Source organism: Protopterus annectens, chromosome 8.part0, assembly GCF_019279795.1.
Source record: "Protopterus annectens isolate FY-2018-M chromosome 8.part0, PAN1.0, whole genome shotgun sequence".
Taxonomy (NCBI): Eukaryota; Metazoa; Chordata; order Ceratodontiformes; family Protopteridae; genus Protopterus; species Protopterus annectens.
In genome coordinates, this window is record NC_056741.1 from 1,311,990,035 (window position 1) to 1,312,014,213 (window position 24,179).

Consider the following 24,179-nt stretch of genomic DNA (forward strand, 5'->3'; position numbering starts at 1 on the left):
CTGGCAGTCTGCACAGTCAACAAAATGGATGGCCAGTTTAAAAATCCTGCAGCTTAGTTTGCTGGCAATAATGTATTATAAAAACAATATCATAATAATGTTAACAAGAATCACTGAAAACCTTTCTGTCTATGTTGAGAAACATTTGCGACCGATATTAAATAAGAACAAAGTTGTACTGAAAGATTCCAAACAGTTTTTAACAGATTTGTATGACTGCTTAGGTGGCATTTGTGATGTTGATAACTTGATTTTTGTAACGTTTGACATCAAGTCCTTGTTTACTGTGTTACCAAATAACATAGGCCTGATTTATATCACTGAGTATCTTCTCTTACATAGCAAATATACATCAGTTAAAGTAGACCTCATTGTACATTTCCTTGAACTCATTTTGAATAACAATCTGTTCACCTATGACAACAAGTTTTACCAACAGCGAGGTGGCGTAGCCATGGGCACACCTTGTGCCAACAGCTATGCAAACATGTTTTTGGCATTTTGGGAATTTGAGATTCTCTTTAATTTAGAAATGTTTAAACAACATGTAACTTTTTATAGACGTTTCGTGGATGACGTTTTTGTTTTATGGAGAGGCAATGTTGATGATTTGTTTGTGTTCCATACTATATTGAACAACCTCACTGGCTATTTAACCTTCAGTATGAATCATTCTAGAGAGAAGATAGAATTTCTTGACTTGTATATAGAAAAGTTAGCATGTGGTTTGATTAATACAGGTGTCTATAGGAAACCTTGCTATTTTAATACTCTATTACAGCGTGATAGTATGCACCCACAGCATATTTTTAAGAATATCATTAGAGGCCAGGGATGAGAACCTCTAGGCTAAATGCCACAGAAGAAGGCTTCCTAAATGAAGTGAGTGACCTCAAGATAAGGCTAGAAGAACGGGGCTATAGCTCACAAGAGATTGAGTCCAATCTCTTAGATGTCAATAAACTTAGACTGAACAGAGCAGCTCCTTATTTTGGACCAGTTATTACTGGTGGATCCGTTACAACAGACAATGGTAGAGATGATAGATCAACTCATGTAAGGGTTTCTTTACCATATAGTACTGATTGTCCAGCAATCAAGAATATTATTACGAAACACTGGCCTATTCTCTGTACTGATGACACCATCGGTAAACTTGTGGGGACTAAACCCTCTTTTTATATAGGAACAAATTAAATTTAAGGAGAATGCTATGTTATTCAAAAAGGGATGAATGGTCAATGCCTCTTGAACACACAAAACCATGTGGACGCTGTAATTATTGTAATTCTCTTGACCCCAGTCCATTTTTTGAACATCCTGACATGCACACTAACTTTAGCATACGTGCTGTAGCTACCTGTGATACTACTCATATAGTTTATTTGGCAGTGTGCCAAATATCTGATGCATTTTATGTTGGCAAAACCAATCGTCGTTTTAAAGACAGGATAAGAGAACACCTTTACCACATTAGGAAGGCTTCACCTCACAATGCCTTAGCTAAGCACGTAGCCCAAGCAGGTCCTGAACATTATTTCCTATTTAGAGCTCTTGAGAATATTAAACCCGGTATACGAGGAGATGACATCAGGAATCATACTGAGAGTAAGGAGAGTATGTGGATAGTTAGATTGAGAGCAGATAGGGGTTTAGGTCTCAATGAGAGAGCCTCCATTAAACCTATGTTAAACAAACGGAGGAATGTTTGTAGATTTTATAATAAATGATGGAACATATATGTTTTTACCCCTTGAAATAGATTTCTTTTGACATATATACACATATTTATTAGAGCATCTTGAGTGTTCATGGAGAGTTTTTATATGTTTTTTATATGTTTTTTTTTTTTATATTCATTTTATACATCTCATTATGTTTATATGTGCATATATCTTTAAGCTTAGATTAACTCATGAATATGTAACAAGAAGCAGCCAATAGGAGATGTTTAACTGTATAAATGTAGCCTATGTACTTGAAGGTCTTTGTTACATGATCTGATGAAGCTCAAATGAATGAGTGAAAGCGCTTATCTGACCTGCAGTGGAATTAAAGTTGGATTTTAACCTGAGGATTTTGCTTTTCATTTGGATTTTAACCTGAGGATTTTGCCTTTCATTTCTACTTGTGACTCTGCATCAGCCTAGTTGCTCCTTTTGGTTTCATTAATATCATAATAATATAATGTATAAACACACACACACACACACACACACACACACACACACACACACACACACACACAATCAAGCAAAGAGTGGCTGTGTTGTCCTTCAAGTGTGCAAGGGATCACATATACCTTTACCGTCCCACTACTACACACAAACACACAGAGATAAACAACACACAGTGTGGTGTTTGTGTAGTGATACTGAAAAACCTATTCTTACTGGAAAGAAGAAAATTCAAGAAGCGAGTGAAAATACCATTACAAGCACTGGAGAAAGGCCATGTAAACTGAAGCTGGCTTCAAGGTCAGCTCTGACTAGTGCAGCCACCCAGCACCCCCTCCCAGACTACAAAAAATCTCTATTTCTGTAGCTACTACCCATACCAAGCAACAATTCACTAAAATGCTAAGTACTTCCAACCCATTTATCCGAGTGCAGAAATAATTTTTGAATTTGACAGGTTATCTTTATAGAGTTTCTGCATCAAGTCTCACATTCAACAGTGACTTCTTAGTAGCTCTTGTGTGCGGGAGGGGTGATTCATTCATTGTGATTACATCTTTTTTTTTTGTTGCATGAATATAGCTGTGGCTTTGTACTTTTATACGCATTTTGTCAGGATATGTTTTTGTGCTGCATATTCAAGCACACAACTCAGATTTATACTGTTCTGTCATGTTTTGCAGAGGAAAACACATGCAAGATTGCAAGCACACTTGTTTACATGTGTGCGTGAGCATGTGCATGTATACACACACACACACGTATACTTTCTTCCCACTACATTTACTTCTACTGACTGACTAAAGCTATTTTGCTGATACTCTAATTGCAATTTAAGTCAACCCACTCCAACATTTTGCAGTGACCTGAAAAAATCATTTGTGTGACCTTCAGATGGATTTATTGTTTAATTTTTTTTCTATTAGTCTTTCTGATAATTCATATTTGTTGCACCAATGATTTTATGAGTTGATTTGAAGTGGGCATAAGTACCTTAATTCCCTAGTTAGAGTGGTTTAAAACTAAATGTCCTTACATTAATTATAGGATTGCTGTTCAGAACAAGCTGAAAAGCAGTTTGTGGAGACAACATGTTTCAAACAGCTTGGATAAATATGAGCTGCTATAAATGAGAGTCTGTTATTTTGTGTGTGTGTGTGTGTGTGTGTGTGTGTTTGTGTGCGCGCGCATGTGTGTTTTCTTATTTGTCTTTCCTCTGCAGCTTTGAGAAATCATCACTGTGAACTCGCAGCCTGATGTTTTACAGCTTATAGCTTCAAATCCCACTATAATTTCAGAGTCAATATACCTGCATGTTAATTGGAGTTACTTTTTTTATTTTTCTTTAGGCTTTAAAAAACTAGACTAAGCATTTCAAATGTTTTTTAAATTAAGTGTTAAAACCTTCTTTTTAGGCAAACCTTATCCAGAGTAGGCAAAATCATAAAAAGAACTGCATTTGGATGCAGTTATTTCTTGCATGAAGAAAGAAAAATGGACATCACAGTTCTAATGATTACTTTGTAACGTGATGTTGAAAGTAATTCATTCATTTATTGATTCTTACTTTACCTGGTTCATGATCTTGAGAGAGCTGGAACCTATCTAGGCAAGTAGCAGAGAATTGATGCTGGACAGGATCCCAGATCATCACAGGACATAGACAGACACACCCACACAAACTTACCTACAGACACTTCATGAAGGTTTCCATTTTAATTATTGCCATTAAATAGTTTAATTATGAGATTTAACCCAGTTATACTTCAACCAGAGAATTCAGTAGTATATACCAGCTAAATCTTTGCAATGAAGACATGCGTCTGGAGCGTTTGTCCTTGGGCCTCTGCTGAACATTGGCTTGTTCCAAGTCGGACTTTTCTGGTATACAGATGTTAAAAATAAAAAATAAAAAAAAAAGCTAAGTGTAAGATGAAAAAAAAATGTCAAGAAGATCTGCACAGGTTGATTTTTAAATATCAGTATTAACATGATTTATCTTACTTCACATGCTACTAAAATTTTGTTTCATATGACATTCTTAAAATCACTTCACAGTGTATTGTTAGCGCAGTTTCTTGGATGACAGGCAATAAGTTCAACAACAGAAAATGGATTTTCAGTTATTTCTGTACCATCTTGCTAAAGAATCCGTAAGGTGGTGAACTGGATCATTAGACATTATTAATAAGACGGTGACTGATGTAAATGAAAACCAAATAATTACACCTTTTAAATTCTGTTTCAGCAAAACAACTTCCCTTGTGTTTTTTTTTCTCAGCTTTTATGAAGTTATCCTTAATATGATACCACACATTTTAGCAGACTGCCTGTCTTCCATATTTTTTATGATCTAGATGTTGATGTGAAACGGCAACTGTGACTATAATATTTGCCCATCCATGTATTATATAACAGCTGTAAACCAACACCCTAATGGGATATGGAAACTGCCCATGAACAACCCCATTTCAAAGTCATATATTGTTCGACTCATCTTTAAGTGGTGTGCATTGCTGTCCCTGGTGTGCTTGACACTGTGAGAAAATCTTTTGCCCTCCCACTTCGAGTTGTCACTTGTCTTCTAGTAGCTAATCCACACATTCTGTTACTTCAGCACTTTCTTATAATACCTACACAGCAGTGCACAGTATCAATCAGCAAAAAAGAGTTTTCATTTTAATAATTCTACATTAGGTTTTTGATGGACAGTTTATTTTAGCTCTGAAGTGTGCTGATACATTGCTATATTCAAGGCAAGAGCTCTGGTTTCATTACTTTTTTCAGTAACAAGTGGTAAATCCGTAAATAATGAATATTTAATATCCCCTTTTTAGTGGATTTAGCCTTTGAATGAAAGAAGAGTAATCCAAGCTGAAAATTAGACATTGCAAGGACCATGCTGTTTATTGAATTGAATAAATTCAGTATAGAGCTCTATGTTGCATGTGGATACCTTTCACTCATCCATATATTGGTTCTGTTTTACTATAGGAATAGCTGATTTGTAGCATGAAAATTACTTGTAGAGCATTTCAGTCATGTTGGTTCTAAGAGTCCTGAAACCTTCAGTCTGTTGAATAATATGCAAGCCGTTTAATTAACATCAGAATGTATGTTGAAATACGACAAATGCTACAATCCCCTGTTGCTGTAGAAATGAGATAGTAGGGAAGATAAACAACCTTAAATTATTTCACAGAAATCCATCTACTAGTATTCATCCATTTAGTGAAATGATTATCAAACTAAGTTAAAGACAAGTGATCGTTTTATCAGTTTTAGTAAAACAACATAAGTGGCATTGAGTGCTGTCTTTGGGAGCTAAAGCTTTTCTTCAGAGGTGTCACCCCTGACACCTTCATGTATAGCCTGTGGTTTGCTCTGACTTTTTAAATTAATTTTTGCTGTGCTAAAATCTTTCCTGCTTGTCTCTCCAGGTAATTTGCATTGTAGTGATGGTGTGTTGTAGTTTCAGGCTTGCATACTGTTCCAGAACATACGTACATAATCACACGTAACCCCTAATATCATTGAGGAAGGTAAATAAAGTATCATGCCAATATTATTTGTGTCATTCAGCCATCTGCTGCTTGGCAGCTACAGATGTTGTTTGTCTGTTGGATAATGTCAGCTGTTTTTGTATGTTTTCCCCACCATTTCATGTAAATATAGAGTTACACATCAGATGTTTTTCTTTCATTGGGGGTGAGATGCTATACCTCTCAGAAGAACAGTATTTTCATCTTCAGTATATGCTAAAGAAGACACCCCCTAATAAATGCAGGGTACTCCCCCTGTGCTGGGGGAACTCTGCAGAGTGCATCCTGCTAATTAGGGAACATTACTTGTTTTCATGGGGACAAGACACGGTGCTGCTTATAATGGCAACTCTGCGTTCGACAGTGACTGCTTGTTGGAAGCAACAACCTGTTCATGAAAACTAGATTTTTAAGGGCGTGTAGCAGGGATAGGTGCTGTCACAATGTATTATCAATGAATGTTGGATTAACAGGGGAGAGGAAAGCGCAGGCTACAGGATATGCAATTATCAGCTTTGGTGACTTGAAAATGTGAGTTGTATCAGATGGGCACCACACAGTGTGTATAGTAAGAATTTTGTGTATGAAAGCTATGGACCTTAAAGAGTACATGCTGTAGTTGATTGACATAGGAAGTGCACAGACTGGTACATTGGGCATAGGTACCATGCTCCTTTCTCTGTACATCAAAATAGCATATAAGAATATCTGTAACTGGAAACTCAGCCTCTAGGATTTGATGGTTTACTTGCTTGTCTCAGTAAGGATGAGCAGATTACTGTACAGTACAGGGAGTATTTACAACATTTCTTTGTGTACGGGTTTAGGATATAACTTATTCTTTATTTTCAGGGTTTTATATGGATCCATGTACAACTGAGGGAGATAATCTGATATGAGAATGGTTAGGAAACATGTTTACAAAGTACAGTTTCATTCAGTGGATTACTTTTATCTCGTTTACCACCTTCCCTTTTCCCTGTCACTATACTTTGCATCTTCACACATAGGTAAATGTCTCAGTTTCTGTTATGCAGATAAAATGAAAGAGCTTAAATTATTTGGGTAAAACCTTACAAGGTCCATCTTTCACCTTGGTGAAGTACCACATCACATTCTACTGCCAAAGTCTTCTGCCTTCTACCTTTCACTTGTACCCCCCAATGGTTCTTTATCCAGAAAGATCTTTATATGTATATGCTTGCCTCAAATAATCATATTCATTACCTTATACTATAAGATGCCATTCCTTTCTATCGCTTTTATCCATCCTGTTCTGTCCCTCCTTGCGTGTCGTGCATGTTCCTCCTGTCTTTAATACTAATGACATGTTCCAGTGAGTTTTGAGAATTCAGCACCTTGTATGATGGAATTTTATACGTGTGTGTGCGTGTGTGTGTGTGTGTGTGTGTGTGTGTGTGTGTGTGTGTGTGTGTGTGTGTGTGCAAGCGTGCATTTGCGTGTGCGTGCGTGTGCATGTGTGTGTGTGTGTGTGTGTCTGTGTGTGTGTGTGTGTGTGCTTGTGAATGTGTGCAAGTGTGTGAGACAGAGAGTAAAGGAGTGATACTGGATGTCTTCTTGAATTAAGAACATGGGCAGTAATTCTGTGAAACCGAATCTTATCAATACCCTAGTCAATCAAGCTGTTTGTTTATTGACATTAATTTGTGTTAGGAACTTGAATAATAGTTCTTTGTAATGAGAATTTGTTGTTAGAGGACCCCAACTCACTCATATCAGGTGCAAGGACAGTGTTTGTAGTACAGGGGTGTTTGTGTGTGCACTGTCTGAAGAGAATGATCTTATAAGGGTACTACTATTTTCAAAGAACACAAACAGTAGTACAATGTGAGATATTCTCTTATATGAAGAAATTAGTTTGTGGGAGACAACACCTCATGGACAGAGGCCCAGAAGGGTATTCTGTTGGATTATATAATCAAATATCAAATGCTTCAAAGAAAGAATGAAAAAAGAAAGAGAATTTTATAGCAAATCTAAAATGATAAAAATTATAAAAAAAAAATAGAGGGGGGCAAGGCCCTTTGCACCCCCCATACCCCCTACTAATTATATATGTATGAACTCTAAGATTGCGCAACCACGTGGTAAGGGCTAATTTCCAGACCCCATTGTACTACAATCCCACTGCAAAACAGCCTGTAGGGTGAAAAACGTGTAAAAAATAGTCTCTCTTCTGAGCATTCACAGTTTATCATCTGCAACCTTCTACTGATATTAAGTGGGCTAATACCCTAGGTAGATAACAGTTTATTAGGGAGACCGTCTCCCATAAGAAATAAGGCTAGTGATTCTGTAATACTGTAAGGTCAATATCCTGTGCAACACAGATGGTTTGTCATGGACTTATATAAAGAACACTGAGAGGTTCCGTGGACCAGTTGCCTTCATGTAAAGAACATGGTCTGTAGTTCTGTAGCACTGTGAGTCAGGGAACAACAAATCCATTTTTGGGCTATCATAGCATTTTTGTCTTGTCTCTGTCACATATCCCTATCACACTAGGATGGGACTTTGTCAGTTTTAACAGTTTTTATATGTTAATTTGCTTTTTCAACCCAAAAAGGAACATTATAAAATTACAGGATTTTCAATTTACAGCTCTATAGTCAGTGATTAAGACACAGTGTTTTGATTAGCATCTGGGTGTCCTAGAATGTGTAGTTTCACTTTTGACTAGGTGAACTAAGTAGTCAAGGCAAAAGGGACTAAACTGCATAATTGTAGCTGTATGATATTTAGAGTATTAACAGACTTAGGACTGAGACTACAAAACTGTCAGCAGCTGAGCAATAAGGCTACATTACTGACTAATGAGAAAGGTGTAATTGGCTGTATAGATAAGATGAAAGAAACAGAGCAGGAGAGCAAATACAGTACTATGCATTCATGTGTATGTTACTCTGTATCCAATGCATGCATACTATGAACATTACTGAGTGAAATAACTCAAACATTATTACAACTTATTTATCTACTTATTACATTTGTTAACTGAGTTAGTGGACTGATCCCAAGTGTGTCCATTGCAGCCGCAGCCTTGAGTTATGACTAGAAGCAGAAAGAGTAAAATTTAGGCAGCCACAAAGATGCCAAAAATAGTTATGCATTCAGATGACTTAATTGCAGTATACACTGTCATGAAGGCTGAGCACCAGAAAATGTTAAAGAATGTAATGCATACACTTGTGTGAGGATAAGTGAAAAATGAAGGCAAGTAATAGTGATGTCCTTGTAACCTGTGAATTAAAAGAAGGTAGTATCCTTCAGTAAACAGATAACATGTAAACAAAGGGGTATGATTTGAAAATAAAAGACGACTGTGGATGTCCACCCCCCCCCCCCACTGAGAATGTTTTGATGCAAACAGCCTTACACAAAAGGCACTAAATTCAGCAGCAGCAGTATGAGGAATACTGACTGAGGTGTGTGACACTTAAAACTATCCTGGTGCCGTTATGAGAATACCGATTCATGTGAGTGACACTTATAGCTATGCTGGTGGGGTCTATATTATATGAACGAAAGTTCATATAATTGAATGCTGTAATGAGTGAAAATCCTGGAAATTGAAAACAATATTGTGGGGGGCTGCACCCCCCACACCCCCTGATATATATTCCCAATTCCAAGATCGCACTACACTGTGGAAAGGACAAGTACTCCAATCTTCACTGTACTGTGATCCCACACAATGCATTTCGATTTCCGTGATTTTCGCCCATTCGAGCTTTCGATTATATGAACTTCTGTTCATATAATATAGACCCATGCTGGTGAAGGAAAAAAGTATGCAGATCTAAAGGTAGATAACAATGGCTTAGGGTGAGCAAAGGACTGACTAAGTGAGTCAAGTAGTCCTTGCGGCATTATTGTCCATTTTCTTTTGACTGCATTGTTCTTCTCCTCATGTATTATTGCTGGCGCTGCCTGCTAGCAGGCGGGGCTGCTATTTGTAATGCTGGTTGCCCAGGTTTGAAGTATCATGGTTAATTAAAGAGGAGCTGATACTGAGAGTGCCCAGAGCTGGAACAGCAGCTGAACCACCATTCTTTGTTTTTATCAGCATGTAGATTAATTTATTAGTACTGTGATGACCCACCACAGGACCTGTAATCAAGAAGCCTCAATTCTCACCACTGGCAACAGTGGGGAACATACACTGAGAGGATAGCAAGGTACACACACAGTATTTCTAAATGCAGCTCTCTGCATCAAGCGCAATTTCCCTTAAGAGCACACAGAGACCACAGTCAATCCGGGGCTGGTTCCTCTACCTTTCTCCAGATCCCCAATAAGACTCCCCGCTGGCACAGCTATAGAGTTGAGATCTCAGCTGAGTGGCCAAGCCAAGACCTCCAGCGCACTCTCTGTCCAACCAGTGCTTTGTGTCCCTTCCCAATTAGCTGACACGCACACTCTCTCTGAGGTTTGATTTACACACACACACACACACACACACACACACACACACACACACACACACACACACACACCTGGGAAAGGCTGGCACAGGTATACTAGCTATGGCTCTTTTTGCCCAGACTATAAGGTAGTTATCACTGCCATCAGCCAACTCCTTATCAGCTACTTTAAAGCCCTTAACAAAGGGTGTCCAGTCTTACTGTGTAATGTTACTGTCAATACAAACAGTAGTTTGACCAAGAGCAAGGCTATTAGGAGTGGCGCACAGTGTCACCAAATAAATATGCAAGTGCTCTCAAAACTTAAATTTCTCTACAAAGATCAGTCACAAGGAAAGATTTACATATAACAAATAAAAAATGCAAAGTGGTATGAGCAGACTGGGTTTCCAAACAACTAGTATTTGCAGAAAAATATAGGAAACACTTGACCACAGCAGATGGTATCAAATAAAGCTCCAAAGTTTAATCCACAGTACAAAAATGGTGAGCGCTTTCGTAGCCAGAGCTACTTCATCAGACAACTCAATAAACTCCACAGGGATTTTTAAAAACAGCAACAGCCTATCAGTGTCAGTTCCTGATAAACAATTTAAACAATTAGCTTAATAGCCATTGATTTAAAGGAGAAGCACTAGATAGAGACATAATATCAACTAATAAAACATTAAAATGAATAAAAATACATAAAAGTGCATATATAGAGACTATTGTAGAGCTAATTGTTTATTGGGAACTGACACTTTTGCTTGCATGCTTAAATCTTTCTATTGTGCCTCGGGGGTTAAGAGTTTTAAATATGCCAATTTATGGAAATATATATAGAGACTTACTTCTACAGTGGCAACAGATAAACTTGGAAACAAGCTACAACTACATGAAACTACTGATCCGATTTTTTAAACCAGAGGAGGATCTGTTGGCAGATGACATAGACAAACAGCAAATGGAATTATATGAAAAGTACCCCTATGCATTAGTAGACATTAAGGTAGAACACATGATTGAAACTATTAATGCATATGAACAATTGTTGAGCTACAAAAAGAAGAAGATCCAAAGGGATAACAATGATTTTTCAGCTGGGCGGGTGTTCGCCTGGCCAAGAGAACAAAACAACAATAATTAGAGTTCATTTGCATGTAGGAACTCAGTAAGAACTGATAATACTATATCGGATATGGCTACATCCAGTTCCACCTTAAATATGAATACAGAGCATGTAACCGGAAACAAGGAAGCTCCCCCTTGTGTTCAGATTAGCCAGCCTAGGACAGTAGGTGCTGATGTCATAGCCTCACCATCAGGTGGAAGTGGAACATGTAGGAAAGAGACCCCACATATTTCAAACTGCAATGAAAAAATGAATGAGCAGCCCAGTGAGGACAACGAATGCTTGATGATGCCATACCACAGTTGTCAACAGAAGAGGAGAATGCCCTCACAATCAAAAGGATGTGGCAAATGACAAACGGACAATAATTTGGAACATCTCTAGTCGCAGTTTGAGCAAAGATGAACAATCTGTTCTTAGTAAGGGCACAAGTTTTATACCAGCTAGCCGTATGACGATTACAGAGAACATCATTGAACTGAAGACCTTTACTAGAAACTTAATGTGGAAGCTGCATTTTCAGGATGGAAATGTAAGTAATAAAAGCATTAATCTGTTTAGAAAGGCCAGTGGTTATGTACCTATAATTGTGGGAGTCACTGAAGCATTTGAGAAGGCTTGTATTAATGATATTTATTCATTGTATGACAGTAGGAGCCATACTAAATGTTTTGTGAACTTGAACTGTGATGAAAGGTCAGCACTTGAAACACTTTGTAAGGATCATACAGTTTGTTTTAGACCAGCTGTTAAAGGGGGACTACTTGTTATCATGGATTACATGTTCTACAGGGCTGTTATGTTTACTATGTTAAACAATGAAGTATATGAGAGAATAGAGCAAATACAGGTTGACAATTGTGTTTGTAGAATATGCAATGATTTATTTGAATGTATACAATGCAGCCAAATCACCATGGAGTTGGATAACTATTTCCTGGTAGATGATCCCACTACTCCTATAATACAGGGACTGCCCAAGATACACAAGCATCCACATAATACACAGATGAGACCCATCGTGGCTGGGCAAGGATGGTGTACTGAACCACTATCAATTTATGTGGAACATATTTTGAAACCTGTACTAGCCAGGAATAAATGTATTCTTAGAGATACGAAATATTTTTTAACGGCTCTACATGATCATATCAGTAATTTTCCACCCACTATGGATTGGTTAATGGTCAGTCCCTGTTTCCTGTAATTCCCAATGGAGTAGGACTAGAGTTTTTGTGTCAATATCTCAAGGAAGATGGAGTGTATGATACTAGAACTATTGATCTTCTATGCTTCCTGGTTGAAATTATACTGGAGAATAACATCTTTATGTTTGAACAGTGCATATATAAACAGTTGGATGGCATGGCTATGGGCACTTCATGTGCCAATAGCTACGCCAACCTTGTTATAGCAAAATGGGAAAAACAGTATTTTATTGAATGAACATGCTCAGAGAAAGTGGTATTTTATTGGAGATTTGTAGATGACCTTTTCCTGTTGTGGGAAGGAGGTGCTACAATTCTACAGCAGTTCTTGAGTGACATTAATAGAAGTACACACTTTTTGAAATTCACAGCCCACCGTTCGAATAAGAATGCTGAATTTTTAGACATTAGTATAACTAGGAAAACTACAGGGGATTTTTGTACTGAAATCTTCCGTAAGGAATGCTATAGGAACACCTATGTCCATAGGCAAAGCATGCACCCCTAACATGTGTTCACTAATGTAATAAAAGGACAAGCATTAAGGACTTCAAGACTAACAGCAGAGGATGACAAGTTTGAGAAAGAATGACATCAGCTAGAAGACAGATTTATAGAGAGAGGGTATAGGAGGAGAGAGGGTATGGGAGGAGAGAGGTTCTTTCCATTACCTCAAGTATGGGATCTCAAAGGAGAAAGGAGGGGAAACCATACTTTTGCAATGAAGGTCAAGTTTATGAGGAAAAGAGCAGGAAGGATAACCTGCTAAGAATTCCCATTACGTATGCTAGTAATATTAGATTACAGCAGAATATCTACCATAGGAATTGGAATATACTATGTTCTGATGACAGAGTTAAAACTCTGATAGGGACCATCCTGCAATATGCCTATAAGAACAAGAAATTCCTTAAGAGACTCTTATGTGGTCCCAGTTATAAGCAAGCAATAGATGTTCAACCTACCACTCCCATATGTGGGACAAAACCCTGTAACTCTTGTAACTATTGTCAATATATTGACGAGAGGGCATTTTAGGCATCCAGACACTGGAAATACTACTTATTTCAGACTTACAGCTGATTGTAATACCACTAACATTGTGTACCTAGCTTTCTGTACTACATGTTGTTCATTCTATGTGGGCATGACTGCAAGAAGGTTTCGTGATAGGATAAGGGAATACATGTATGACATAAACAGAGGGGCAGGAACTAATGCCCTGGCTAGTCATGTTCTAGTATCAGGGACAACACACAATTTTCAATTCATGGTAATTGAGAAAGTTCAGCTAGGATGCAGAGGTGGTGCAATTAGGAATTTGGTAGAGACTAAAGAGCTTGAATGGATTATTAGGATGCGTGCCAACATGGGCAAAGGCCTGAATGATAAAGTTTGTATTAAACCAGTTTTGGTTAATAAGCCACTACACAGATAAAGTCTCTATATATGCACTTTTATGTATTTTTATTCATTTTAATGTTTTATTAGTTGATATGTCTCTGTCTAGTGCTTTTCCTTTAAATCAGTGGCTATTAAGCTAATTGTTTATTGGGAACTGACACTGATAGGCTGCTGCTGTTTTTAAAAATCCCTGTGGAGTTTATTGAGTTGTCTGATGAAGTAGCTCTGGCTATGGAAGCGCTCACCATTTTTGTACTGTGGATTAAACTTTGGAGCTTTATTTGATACTATCTGCTGTGGTCTGGTGTTTCCTATATTTTTTTCTGCAAAGATTTACATATATTTAATAATAATAAAAGAACAAGAAAATATGCAGTATATATTCACAGTGACATCAGAGTTCAAAAACCACAGGAAATATTTAAAACAACATTGTAGGGCAGTCTCAAATAAATAAAGAAACATATCTAAACTTAGCTTTGTTATATTCCTGACTGAATCTGAGAATTACTATACCATAGTTAACTTACCTAAGAGCAAGGCAGCTGTGGTGAATAGTTCTTGTTGTTGCTAGATCCAAGACAAAACACAGACTGCTGTGTCACTCTGGGAGACTTTTCAAATTAATATCTCAAATATTACTGCTGGGATAGCTTGCAGAATTACATCATTTCTTGTCATCTGACTCTATCCTAGGCAAAACCACCACTGCTGGAAGCTAGCAGTATTTAGCATCTACCTGTGAAAATACATAGACCTCAGATCTTTGTCAAATGCTGAAAGTTGTAAAACAATTGCATTCCTTCACATTCAGAACTAGTAATTATTTCACCTTAAAGACAATTCAGAGAGCTCCTTAGTATATATATTCTGTCTCTAACTGCCATAAAGTAATTTAATTTCAGGTATTTTTCTGAAATAAACCTCCTGTATTCCAGTTTCCACTGTTAAAATATATACACTTAAACAGTTTCAATAGTATGTGCACATTTCTTTTCTCTTCCAGCAGGGCACACTGTGGATACATCTTTAAGCTCAGTACCTTACAAAATACCTTTTTAACACACATGCCTGTGCAGACAAGTTTGATATACACATGACATACAGTTCTAATACATTTGTAACACAAGCATGTTATATAGATCATGTTAATATTCACAAATGACATATAATTATTTACAAAATTCCAGATAGCTATGCTGGCAATATCTCCCTTTGTCGCACTTCTTCCCCCCCAAAGACTCAAGCTAGTTTTTCAAGTGACCCTTAAGAAATGTTGCTTGAGAGGGATGAGCCTATCTGGGAATACATTACCCCATACCCTGGCTTGAGACCCCATCTACGTTTGACATTGCTGACTTCATTACAATGTTGCAGTATCAAATCATATGTCTGCAACCTTAGACACCACCATAGTAATTTGTGATTGTGCTAGCTGGCTCCCTGTAGCCATAGATCCCCCTCAGACTCCTCATGCCTCCTACTGCAAATACTTATCACTAGGGCCTCCCTAGCATGGTAAGGTTTCATCATGTTAACATGGCACAGTTTGTGCCCTTGCCTCCTGCCTAGCTGTTCTACCAGGTAGTTAACACCATCGACCTTCCTTACCATTTTGAAGGGTCCCTCCCAAGCTGCCTGTAGCTTGTTATGTCTGACAGGAATGAGAACCATAACCTGCTGCCCAACAGCATCCACTCAAGCTCAAGCTCAAGCACTCCTGTCATACCAGACCTTTTTCTGCTATTGGGCTTCTGCCAGGTTCTCCTGGGCCAAGCCCATGAGTACCCCGAGCCTCGTCCTGAGGTTTAGGACATATGCCACAACAGACTCCTTGTGGGATTCACACTCACATTCCTACTCATCATGAATTAAATCTAGAGGTTCCCTCACCATATGTCCATACAGCGACTCAAAGGGTGAAAAACGTGTGGATTTCTGAGGCACCTCTCTGTAAGCAAACAAGAGATGGGGCAAATATTTGTCCCGCTCCCTCTTAAACTGTTCTGCAAATGCCTGTAACATGGTCTTTAGTGTAGAGTTTAACCTCTCCACAAGACCATTAGTCTGGGGATGGTAGGGGTAGTCTTTAGGTGCTTCACCCGGCAGTGCTTCCACAGACAAGCCAGAAGGCCTGACATGAAATTGTCATCTCTGTCAGTCAGTCTTTCTTTTTGGAAACCTATCCTGCTGAAAATCTCTAACAAAGCTTTTGCCACCTTTTCTGCCTCAATGGAGGACAGAGCCACCGCCTCAGGGTATCTGGTAGCATAATCTACTACCACTAGGAAATACTTTTTCCCTGTGTAACTTGGGGTACTAAGGGGCCCCACAATATCCATAGCTAGCCTCTGAAATGACTCCTCAATCACAGGCAAAGGCATCAATGGAGCTTTGATCTTGTCTCCTGCTTTGCCTACCTTTTGGCACTGCTCACAGATCCTGCTGTATCCTGTTGCATCCCTGGAAGTCCCAGGCCAATAAAAGTTCTACATAATACGTCTCTTTGTATGCTTTATGCCCATATCACCTGCAAAGGGAATGTCATAGGCTATGGCTAGAAGTGCCAGACAATAGGCTCTGGACACTACCAACTGCTGTATTCTCTTACTCTCTAGCCCTCCCTCAGGGGTCCACTCTCTATACAGTAACCTTTTGTCCCAGTATATGGATTCCCCTTTTCCTTGAGAATCCGTTACCTCCCTAGTTACTTCCCTCAAGCCTTGTAATGTAGCACCTGAGAGCTGTGCTTGTCTCAACTCTCTTTTTGTAACCTTTCCCAGCTCCCTTTCCACAGGAAGTCTGGTATACTCTGACAGTGGTGCCTCACTGTCAGTCCGGGTACTACTACTCACCTATGCCCTTGCGGTTAGTCTGTCCAAGGGAACATCAGTACTCACAAGCAGCTGTGGCTCACCTTCAGTCTCACTGCTACATGGTAGCTCCCTCCCTAAAGTAGCCACCACACTAGTCCTGGCTGCAAGTGTGAAGTCTGTCTGGGTCCTCCCCTGTCTATTAGACCCACACGCTTATCTCCAAGCCTGACTGCATGTAACTGCATACACACAAGGTACTGCATTATCAAAATCATTCCCTGTCAGGACATCTGCAGAGATATCCTCAAATACACCTACTTGCTTGCTTCTTTTTCCACCCTCCAGGTCAAGGTGAACCCTAGCTAAAGGTATTTGGAAAGGAGTCCCTCCTAAAGCTCTGACTGGATTAGACTTCCCCAGCAAGTAGTGCTCCTCTTGAACCATTGCATGCTTCACAATGGTTAGGTCAGAGGCTGTGTCTCTCTTAGCAGTGGCCTGTTACCCATCTACTAAGATAGGATATAACCTCTTGTAGTAGTTTGATACCCGTGTTGTCTCCAGACAACTTACTGCTGGTATTCTGTCATTTCTAACTACTAGTCCCCCCCACCTTATGCTCCCCACCTTATCTCTGTGGACATCTGTATGCTACATGGCCTCACTGGTTACATTTAAAACATTTAATCCTTGTCCCTGGCCATGTACCTGAACTAATGGCTTCTCCTGCTCCTGGTGGACTCTGTTGGAGTGGTTTAGGCTGCCTACCATGGGTTCCCTTAGACCTATGAGCAGCACTGTCTATCCCTTTCTTGTGCAGTGATGCCCTGCTTGATAGGTATAGGTCTCCCCTTTTCACCAACTCATCTGTGGTGTTACCTTCTCTACCTGCTAACCAGATTCTCATGCCCTCAGGCAATGTGCTAAGGGCTTGTTCTCTCACCAAAAGGTCTGCCAGCCCTTCAAAAGTGGTGACCTGACACCCACTCACCCATCTATGAAAATAAATGCTTAACTCAGCAATATATTCACACACACTTTCATCTGCCTTGAGTCTACGAAACACTTTTTTCTATAATTTTCAGGTGTTAACTTAAAACACTCTAATAAGCAATTTTTAACAGTATTATAATTTAAGCAATCAGTATCAGACAATTTAGAAATAGTAGTTGCAGCTTTACCATGGAGTAAGGGGGTCAGGAACCGTACCCAGAGCCCTTTGAGCCCTTGTTCTACATTATACTGTTTACATACCCTTTCAAACATATGAATAAAACTATTAAAATTACTACCCTCTGAAAATTGTGGAAGAAATTTACTGACCTTTGTTGCTTCTGGGGTTAGGTTATTCCATGCCCCATTACCTCCATGACCTAAGAGTCAGGATTTCCTTTTCATGTTGCCTCTGCCTCTCATTTTCTTCAGCCTACAAATGTCTCAGTCTGCCATTTTCTTCAGCCTAAAGACATCTCAATGTCTCTGCTGATTCTAATTCCATTTGTTTCTCTTTCTCCTTTTCTTCAGCCTCCAAAGCCCGCAGTCTCTCTGCTGATTCTATTTCCAAACTTTTGGCCTTCAGTTCAAGTCTTTTTAACTCCAGATGGATTTTTAAGTCCCCTGAGACAAGGTTGAACTGTCCATTTTCTGAGAGTTGTACATCCCGAGGCCAGTCTGGTTATCCTCCTGGTTGCTAGTCTGTGATGGAGCTGTGGTTAAGGCTGCAATAATTTCTGCTTTAGTTAGGTTGGCATGCACTAGTTCTTTGGCTTGGCACATCTCAGCCAACTGGCTCCTTGTAAGCTTGCCATAATCCTCTGCTGACATCCTTGCCTGCTCTCCCTGACTAACTAAGCTAACAAAAAATAAATAAAACTACTGTGATACGAAACTCTGAATGTTCACCATGTGGGTGCTTGAGAGTACAAACACCTTCTTTAGTGCCCACTTTTCACAGGTAATATCCACACCACTGAATCCCAATATGTGATGTAGTGATCCCACTACTGCCAACAAATAAATATGTGGTGACTCGCCACTGGACCCGTAGTCAAGGAGCCTCATTTCTCACCACTGGCAACAGTGGGAGACATACACTGGGACAGTATTTCCAGATGCAGCTCTCTGCATCAAATGCAGTTTCCATTAAGAGCACAGAAAGACCACAGTCAGTCCAAGGCTGGTTCTCTGCCTTTCTCCAGATCCCCAATAAGACTCCCAACTGGCACAGCTATAGAGTTGAGATCTTATCTGAGTGGCCAAGCCAAGACCTTCAGCACCCTCTCTGTCCAACTAGTGTTTCATGTACCTGCCCAAGTAGCTGACAAACACACTCTTTGAGGTTTAGTTTATATACTCGCGTACACACACACACACACACACACACACACACACACACACACACACACACACACACACACACACCTGGGAAAGGCTGGCATGAATTTACCAGCTATCCCTCCTTTTACCTAGACTATAAGGTAGTTATCAGGGTTTACATTATATCAGTGAATGTTTAGGTTGCCGAACACCTAAATGTAGACCCCTAAATGTTGAAAGCTACAAACCAGGAATGGCAAATTACGTAATTTTTTTTAAAGGATAAAAATTTGCTTGGCCAGCGGGAAAAAAAATACTTTCAAGCCCTAATCAAGTGGGGGGCTTCATCCCCTACACCCCATGATGTGGGAGGCTGTGCCCCCCACTCCCCCCTAACTAAATATGCCAGCTCCAAGATCGCTGTATATCTGGGAAAAGGGCAATCTCCTGATGATGGTCAAGCAAATTTTTTCCCTGTAAAAAATTTTTGTAATTGGCCATTAATGCTTTGTAGTTTTCGACATTTAGGGGTTGACATTTAGGTGTTCAGCAACCTAAATGTTCACTAATATAATATAGACCCAGTTATGACTGCCACCAGCTAACTTCTTATCAGCTACTTTAAGGCCCTTAACAGTCTTACTGTGTAATGTTAGTATTAATACAAATGGTAGTTTGAGCAAGAGGAAGGCTGTTAGGAGTGGCCCTCACATTGTCACCAAATAAATATGCAAGTACTCTTAAAACTTAAATATCTCTACATAGATCAGCAACAAGGAAAGGTTTAGATATATTTAATAATAAATAATAAAAGAACAAGGCAATACCAGGTTCACAGTGACATCAGAGTTCAAAGCCACAGGAAATATTTCAAAAAACATTGTGGGACAGTCTCAAATAAATAAAGAAAAATATTTAAACTTAGCTTTGTTATATTCCTGACTGAATCTAAGAGAATTACTATACCCTAGTTAACTTACCTAAGAGCAAGGCAGATGTGAATGATTCTTGTTGCCAGGTCCAAGACAGAATACAGTATGCTGTGTCTCTCTAGGAGACTTTTCAAATTAATATCTCAAATATTACTGCTGGGATAGCTTACAGAATTACATAATTTCTTGCCATCTGTCTCTATCCCAGGTGAACCCCCACTGCTGGAAGCTAGCAGTATTTAACATCTACCTGCGAAAATACATAGACCTCAGATCTTTGGCAAATGCTAGAAGTAATAAAACAATTGCATTCCTTCACTTTCAGAACTAGTAATTATTTCACCTTAAAGACAAGACAGAGAGCTCCCTAGTATAGTCATTCTGTCTCTAGCTGCCATAAATTAATTTAATTTTAGATATTTGTGTGAAGTTAACCTCCTGCATTCCAGTTTCCACTGTTAAAATATATACATTTAAACAGTTACAATTGTGTCTGTACATTTCTGTTCTCTTCCAGTAGGGAACACTTTGGATACATCTTTAAGCTCAGCACCTTACAAAATACTTTTTAACACACGTCTGTACAGATCAGTTAGATATACACATGATATACAGTTCTAATACATTTCTAACATGTGCATCTTTTATAGATTATGTTGATATTCACAAATAACATGCAATTATTTATAGAATTCCAGATAGCTGTGCTGGCAGTATCTCCCTTTGTCCTAAGTACATTTGCACAATTATCATATTTTTGTATTAGCCTCCTATAAATTGTATGCCATAAACAGGTAAGAAGTTCAGGTTCTATTGTCTTGGCTGCTAAATGGCCCCATATAGCGTAGCTGTTGTTTGGACCAATGTGTGTGTGTGTGTGTGTGCGTGCGTGCGTGTGTGTGTGTGTGTAGCACTGTAACTTTGAACATCCTTGAATGGTGCATAGAGGTAATAGAGGCCTTTTTTGATGAAGCAAAATGTACATACCTTATATTTAAAACTTTCATATTTGTGTTTCTGCCTTAAAATGCTCATAAACCTTACTCTATTTTCTTTCTCTGGAATATTGCCCCCCACACACACACACACACACACATAAACAAAGGAAAAGGATGAGTTTAATTCCTTCAAGAGTAGCATTTTGTGTAATGGTTTATTTTGTTTGCTTTTTTTCAGCACAATTAGTATTTTCATACAAGTGATAATTACCAGATAATATGCTGTGTTGCTATGGAATGTTATTTGAAGCACAGAAAGCCTGTGGTTGTTTCATATTTTGATAATGTGCCCAGTTTCTAGTGTAGCCTGTGATCAAAAGGAATAAACATTGACATACGTCGTAACACTGTACTTTTAATTTAGATTCTTTTAAAGGAAAGCATTTGTACAGTTACAGATTTTCTTGGTGTGACTTTAGCAGTACATTTTATTCTAGGACTATTGAATGAAAAATATGGTTTTCTGTTTTTATTCCCCCATTTCCTACTGTATTGTCCATTTTTATTAGTGATCTCCAAAGATCCTGTTGTATTAAATACTTGACCACTTCATGTTGATGGTTTCGATTTGTAAATTGAACATGTTATGTACTATTACCAGGGCACTGTGGCCTTGGTGCTTGCTCATCTGGGATACTGCTGAAGTTGTACATTGCATGTTACTGGACTTAAATCTAACTTGACAACTAACTTGATTTTGCTTTAATATGCATTTCTGTAAAACTCTAAATAGCTTAAGGTTATATGTTTAGCTGTTTCTTAATAATGGTTTTCAGGCTGTAATGCTGTGATGTACTGTGCAATTAATGTCTTATTTTGGCATGCTGTACCATTACTCCTTGATGCAACATACAAACGGTGAATGACTGTCATATCTTGTTACAGCATTTGTCTGTTAAGCTAAGCCACTGATTAATTGGTTCATACTCATTCATTAAATTGTGGATTTGTGCTGTGTCATGCAACGTTTCCTAAACAGAACATAAAGATAAAAATCATTATGGTTTTAGACAGAGTGTCATGAACATAAACTGTTTTAAAGTAAGTGCAGATTGTGTAGTTATGTTTTTAAATGAATAGTTTTATGCAGACATATGTAGATACATAAATACAGTTTACTAATTGTGGCATGAATGTAATGACAAAATGATAATGGTGTAACAGTCATAGCTTGAAGGTTAGGAAATAGCACACTTTCAGAGGTGCAGAATGAGGTATGCTGTAGGGTAGAATTAAATAAAGGTTTTCAAGTTTGCAGCTTATTACAGCAAGTCACTGGGAGCCATATTGGTCAGATGGGAAATGCTCAGAGGAATGATATGTTTTATGACTTAACTTTGGTGCTATATTTGTATGTTAACAGGGCTCACTCTTGAATCTTTGGCTATATTTCATCCTGAAGTAAGCTGCATCCCTACTAAGTTTCCTTGGTCATTCATAGGGAGGACTTGCTTGTTTTATTTCCACAAAAAAATTATGAAATTCATTTTGCCTCTTCCTCGGGGTTTTTTTCAGAGAATGCACATGACTGACATGTAATATTCCATAGATTACTATGCCAGGCATCTATACCTGAAGGATTTATAGATGTTTAATCTCCATATGCCACATCACGCTTTCTCACTTCCTCCCCCCATGGGATGTCGCACTGTACTGTCCTTTGTTAATCTGGAAAGAAAGCACAATTTTATATGAAAAGATCTGGATTAATTAATGGAAAGTCTGACACTGCATGCATGCAGTATCGCAAAAAGATACAGACTGATTATTCATGTTGTCAGGCAATGTGAGTCTGTTAACCCTTAAGATATGCTTAATATTGCATACAGAATGTGTATTTTACACAGATTTAACCTTTTTTTATTCCTGGTTGAGAAAAAATTCAGGCCTCTGTCGGCCAATTCTGTAGTGTTTACTCTAACTTGACTTCTTTTCAGCCTATTGACATCCTGTGTGTATAGCCAGAAACATTTTTCCATATTGTTTACTTTTCAATAGCATTTTAGATTTGCTGTGGAATTCCATTCAAACCAGGAAGTGTGAAATGTGGCCATGTTAATATGACTGTTTCTACTGTAAATTCCATTGTATGCCATAGAGCAGGGATGGGTGGGGGGTGGGTCACAGTCTTTTATCATGTGAACAGGTGGTTAGGGATGCACCGACACATGTGATTTTACATGCATTGGGTGGGTGGTATATCACAGGAGCTGTAGACAGGAGTCCTATGGTGGCAGGTTATCTAAGTCAGAGGCAATTTTCTACTCAGCTGGATGGGGCTTCCACTATGTGACTGTGACATGGGGTCCTATCTGGCAGAAATGGTGTATGACTTTGTGACCAACACCTGGGTGCACTCCATTTTTGGAGTTTTGCCAGTTTTGGCCAGGTGTCATTGCCACCCACAACATTAGGTGGCAAAGTGTCATATTCTTTCTGATGCAGGTGAGGACTTTGTACCTATGATGTTCCCAATATATATCCACTCCTGGTACGTACTGTACCTATACCCTAGATGACACTGCCCTTGTGAACTGTGATGGTGGCTGTTAGTATCCTCCACAGAGAGTTGGAGATGGAAGCTGTGTGTGCCACACAGACATCAGACAGGACTATGTACCTTGGCTCACTGTCCTCACAGTTGCCATGCAACATAGCTATCAGCTCTATGCTGGACTGGATTGCAGTATATACACTCCGCCACATCTTCTGATTGATCCTGAGTGCTTCCCGTAAGTCAGGGTCCACCTGTGGCATGTGGCAATGTCAAGCACCTCTGTGAAGCTGCACAGTGGTGTTTATCCCCACACCAAATATACTGCATTCATCTGCTACCTAACCACAAGGGGAGCATCATTAGTGTTCTGAGCTATGAGGAATCCCTCTCACAATGGGAATGGTGAGCATTTAAACTGTATCATCTCATATTCATCTGGGAGCAAGGTTATGCCTTCATCCTGTGCTGTGGGTGAATGCCCTTACTGGATGGATGCAGCCAGTGCTACTGTGTCAGTAAACTATGACTTTGGTATCTGTGTGTTGTCATCATTGTCATTCCCTGCTTGAGTGTCAACACCAGCCTACTGTCTTGTTGCAGCCACTGCAGCTGTTAACACAACAGTTCTCTACACTGTGACTGTGCAGCAAAAGATATACCAGAGTAACCAGGGGTATCCGTGCTACAGCCATCCCCATGTAACATGCACTCTGAGGGTGTTCATGTATGAAGT